Genomic DNA, 5,375 nt, shown 5'->3' on the forward strand with positions numbered 1-5,375 from the left:
TACCCAATTACCTAAATCATCCCACACTAAAACTTTACTCTTACTTACCTCTCACATCCAATTGCTCACCAATATTTAAGTTCCAACCTCTTTTATGACTCTCATCTTTCATTTTGATGTGGTTTTTTGTTTGTTTGTTTGTTTTGTTTTGTTTTTGTTTTTTTGCCTGAAGCATTTGGAGAATGCAACTTCTGGTCTTATTCTCCTCAAATCCTCCTAATTAAAAAAGAAATAACCAGCAAATTGAAACTAGTAATGTGTAATGATGATGATATAATGAATAAATAAAGTAATGGAGTAGCATGTAATGAAGTTGTATTCATACAGGAAAAAAGAAAAATCAATGACAATAATGTACTTCATTAAAAGATGAAAGAAAAAATTAATATGAATTTCTCAATAGATGCTAAAAAAGAATTAGATAAAATTCAAAGTATTTGATAAAACTCAGTATGCACTTATAAGAAAATGTGATCATTCCCAGCTGGCACTATAACTGAAATTTCAGAAGGACTCCTACTTTTCTTTAAATCAGTTCAGCTGTTGTGTGTGGCAGGGCACGTAGTAAGAATACTGAACCCCACTGCCTCACTGCTTTCTCCGTAAGACAGTTCTGTGGTGCGAGGAACCTTGTGAGGGAATCTGTTCCAGTGAATATGAAATTCAGAACATTGAGCTATAGTTATTCTGGCAGAAGTAGGACAAGTAGAGAAAACAAGTTCATAACCACAGTTAGTGTCTGTTCCAAGGAGAATAAATCACTGTCCCTCCACCACATAATGGGACCAATGAAAGCAATCTTTCACCATCAAGCATTTGGGTCATCCTCCCTGGATTTGATGCTATAAGAGGCGCTCTCCAGTCTTTGTTGCTTTGGTAGTCTTAGCAATAGCAGTAGCCAGATCAGCATCTGGGAGGGAAAACCCAGGTTGCTGAATCCATACATCACCCACATCCTGATGCTGTAACTGTTTTGCCTAAGAGACTACTGAGCAAGCACTAAGGTGACCGGCACAAGTCGCCTGATAATAAGTGACTTTGTCCACCTGATCACTGATACCATCTTCTGCAGTGAAAGCTCTTCGGTGAGCATTTTGTGGCTTATAACTATTGTCACAATATGAATGCATTCCAAAGATCCATGCATATACTTCTGATCTTGAACCACCTCCAATCCTCCAACACTTTTCCTTTTATGTTTGAGAAAATCTGACCAAATTGTTGACTAACGGTCATTAACTCGTTCAGAGTTTTGCTTCTGATTATCTCTCCTTCTAAGCAAAGTTTACATATGGCTTAGAAGGATTTCCTTCCCCATTGTCCCATGCAGCCACTCTAAATGGGGCTATAATGTGGCTCTTGGCTGTGCCAACAAACCCTGTGTAGACATCTGAAACAAGGCTTGATTATTTTCTCCTTTCGTCAACCTCATATTGATTTGTTAAACTACAGCCAGAGCTGCTGAAAAAATGATGCCCCAGGTAGTGTCTGAGATTAAAGTGTATTTCTCTCAGATATTAGAACAGAGTTAGTAAAGTAGTTCTGACACCTTCAGCATGTGGCTTTCATCTCCAGCTCCAAGGCATTTGCTCTAATTCTAATATTCTCTCACAAATGAAAAGGGGTGAATGTACAAAAAGAGCATCTATGAATCTTTTTAAGGACAAGAAGAAGGAGGGTATCCATTATTTCCTGTGATATTCCACAGGCAAGAACTTAATCACATAACTCTTACACAGTTGCAGTGTCTATGAAATTCAGCCTTCAGGTAGACAATCGTGTTCCCAGCTAAAATGGCATCACTATGGAAGGAGGGAGAATGGATAATATGAGACTCCTCGCAATTGGCCATGGTATAATTTAAGGGGCCTTATATATTATAACTCAGAAATTCCACTCCATGACATATATCCTTTTGTTCACCTGGTTCAGGAAACATTATGATAATTGATACTTACACAGCATTTAATAAACTACTAAACAACTTTATATATTATCTCACTTATTCCCCATGGCAGCCCTATGAAAGAAGTAATTTTTCCCCTCTGTCCAGTTGGAAAAATAAGGAATAGAGAGGTTAGCGCATTAAGTAAGAGATAGAGATGGAATGTACAGCCTGTATAAGTCATATCATGTAAAGGAACATTCATAAATGCATTGGTTGTAACAGCAATAATAAAGAAAATCGAAAAAGAAAAAAAAAAAAGGAAAACAATTTAAATGACCATAGCTGCAGAATGGACAAATAAGTTGTGGTACATTCATATGGTGAAACTTCTTGTCACAATCAAAATCAGTGGCTATTTTCTGCTAGAAGTTGCCTCTGCATAGGGTAATGGAATGAACTACATGCCATAACATGCCACAAAATGGATAACTCTTGGGAAAATATTATTGAAGAAAGAAAAATCAGTTGTAAAAGAATACATATAATATGACTATTTTAACATAAAGTTCAAAATCAATTTAAACAAACATTGGAAAAATTAAAGATTCATGTTAGAACTATAGAGAAAGTTAACAGATACAAAGTTCTATATAGGTTTGCCTATTGAAGAAAGGGAAGAAAAATGGAAGGTATTTGCAGGAGACTTCAAGGCTAACATATATATATATATATATATATATATATATATATATATATTTAATATATATTTTTTTTTTTTTTTAAGGGGGGAGCAGGCAGAGGGAGGGAGAGAATTTCAACCAGCCTCCATGCTCAGCACAGAGCCTGATGCAGGGCTCTTATCCCACAGTCCTGAGATCAGGACCTGAGCTGAAATCAAGACACTTAACTGACTGAGCCACCCAGATGCCACTTGTTGCTATTTCTTACTCTGTGTCTTTTCTCTATGCCTTCTACATGTTTTATATGTGTTTTAATGTATCAGTACAACATTTAATAAAAACAATTCTAAGAAAGTGATAATAAATCCAATTCACTAAAATTGAAAATTTATCCATAGAATAAAAAATAACCACATAAAGTCCTTTTTACATCTATATAAATTTTGATACTTGATATATATTTTTAAAAATAAATGATTTATAGTATTTTGTAATGGAAGATATTTAGAAACCAAGTAAATCATAACATTGTGACTACATTGCATGTGGGAATGAAGAATGAGAGTCAACGATGACAGACAATTTAAATAACAGGTGATAAATAAGAGAAACAAATGGAAATAATTTAAATGGGTAATTGAATGTCAACTGCATTATTTATAAGCTTTATTAAAGGGAATTGTTTACCCAAGCAGAAATTAAAAGAATGTGTTAACCTAAACATGTCATATCACATCTTTGATGCTAACAAGTCTAAATATTAAAACTATTCTGAAGAAATCACTGTATCCAAGCTATTGTAAATGAAGTAAAACTTCTTAAACCAGTATGGCAATTTCAAATACCTCACAGGAAGATCATTTATTTTCTCCATCATTTCCTGGTGCAGAACATGTAATTGTAGCACTTCAATGTGTCCAGAAGAAGAAAAGAAGTCTCTTTCTTTGGTTTTAACCTATCTCCATTGGCAAGAATACCCCTTTAGTCTACGTGTATTTGCTACAGTGGGAGTGAATTATGTACAAGTTCCTTGGGAGGTACCAACACCAGCAGCAAGAAATCTGAAAAACCATGATGCATAAATCATTGTCAAGTGGAAAACTGTCTAACATTATTAGTAAAGAGAAAGCACAAAAGAGAAGGAATGGATTAGCTTAAGGAACCCCAAGGCATTTAAGCTAACTGATGGAAAACATTATTTCTTCCAGAGAAGAACTTCAGCACCCCGAGATAAGTATCATCATACAAGAGCACAAGACTTTAGATTAATGAAGAAAGAGAGCATAGGTGTTAAAAAACTTCCTCTGCTACCTCATCTTGCCTCAGACATCTGCCTGTCTATACGTAGCAAGTATATGCAGAGAATATGTGGAGCTTTAATTTGCTGAGCAATAACTAAATGCCAAACATTTGGCATCGAGTATCTAAAAACCCTTTCAACAGTTTTGCAAGTAAGTATAATCAACTCTACTCTATGAGTGGTAAAATGGTAGATTAACAAAGTTAAGCAATTCTTCCAAGATCACACAAATAGTAAGTGTGGAATTTCAACCTAGATGTCCCTGACTATAAAATCCACATTTTTCATGTCACCAGGCTGCTTCATGAAGTTGTCTTAAGGTATGAAAATGATTTTACATTTTTTTCACATTATGGGATGGCCTTGGGATAGAAATGTTTTCTAAAGAAAATTCATCAGCCGAAGGTATAAAATTATGTCTACTAACACATGAGTTGTCCAGCCACATGTCATATTTGTATAACAGAACTTGTCAGAAACATGTCAAAGGTAATGTTCACACTAAAATTAACATAAGACCTAACATTGGTTTGGAAACTCAGGCCTGCTCATAAACTATTTAATTTAGTAATTTAGGAGTTAAGAGGGGATTAAGGAATGAAGAGTAGGAAGAGTAATAACTAGATAGTAATTAAAATGGGAATCTGATATGACAAAATAGATTTTAAGTACAAACGTCAATGTTTTATTGAACAAAATAAGAGAAATAAACATATTGAACCTTACATAATAAAAATATATCTTCCAAAGCATGCCCAGGTAAAAGTAGAAATAAAGGAATAAAGGGGAAATAAAATTATGTTCAGCCTAAACTCAAGATCATCAAAGACTTACAGAATTTTTAAGCTGGAAGAGACCAGGGAGATACTCTTCTCTATATTTATCTGCATAATTAAATAGATGAGTAGGTATGATAGAGTTATTTGGCATAGTACATTGCAGTAAATATTCCTTTGAAAATTAAGCACATTTATAGTAAGCATTAAAGGGAAGTCATTTCCCAATGCTCTAAACAATTTAATATTTCCAAGACAAACTTTCTACTCTAAAAGAAAACTGCTTCTCTGATCAAAACAAACCAAGTAAACATCTAAGAATTTATCAAGTACTTTCACATAGCTATAGATATAACTTATCTGACCTGTATCATAGAAGCTGCTTTAAAATTAACAAGTAAAGTCTGCATCTCTTTTTAAATATGCAGTAGGGACTTTAATGAATATAAGGAACTTTTAATTTGTTAAAATATACTCCAATGTTCTAAGCTGAATATAATCATTATTCCCCAAATCCTGAAAACATTTATGACTCCAAGACACTAAAACAGTCATTGTTCATTCCATTTACTTGTCTGGTCTGTGAGTCTAACTTGGTCATTAAATTATATCCTTTTTCAAGAGATAGTATAGGGAATAGGTTACAAGATAGTCTTTACAATTAGGAAGAACATGGCTACAAATTTTGGTTTCATCAATTACCTGGTTTCTCAAGTGTTAAACCATAATAA

Source organism: Lontra canadensis, unplaced genomic scaffold, assembly GCF_010015895.1.
Source record: "Lontra canadensis isolate GAN:19392208 unplaced genomic scaffold, GSC_riverotter_1.0 scaffold95, whole genome shotgun sequence".
NCBI classification, from domain to species: domain Eukaryota; kingdom Metazoa; phylum Chordata; class Mammalia; order Carnivora; family Mustelidae; genus Lontra; species Lontra canadensis.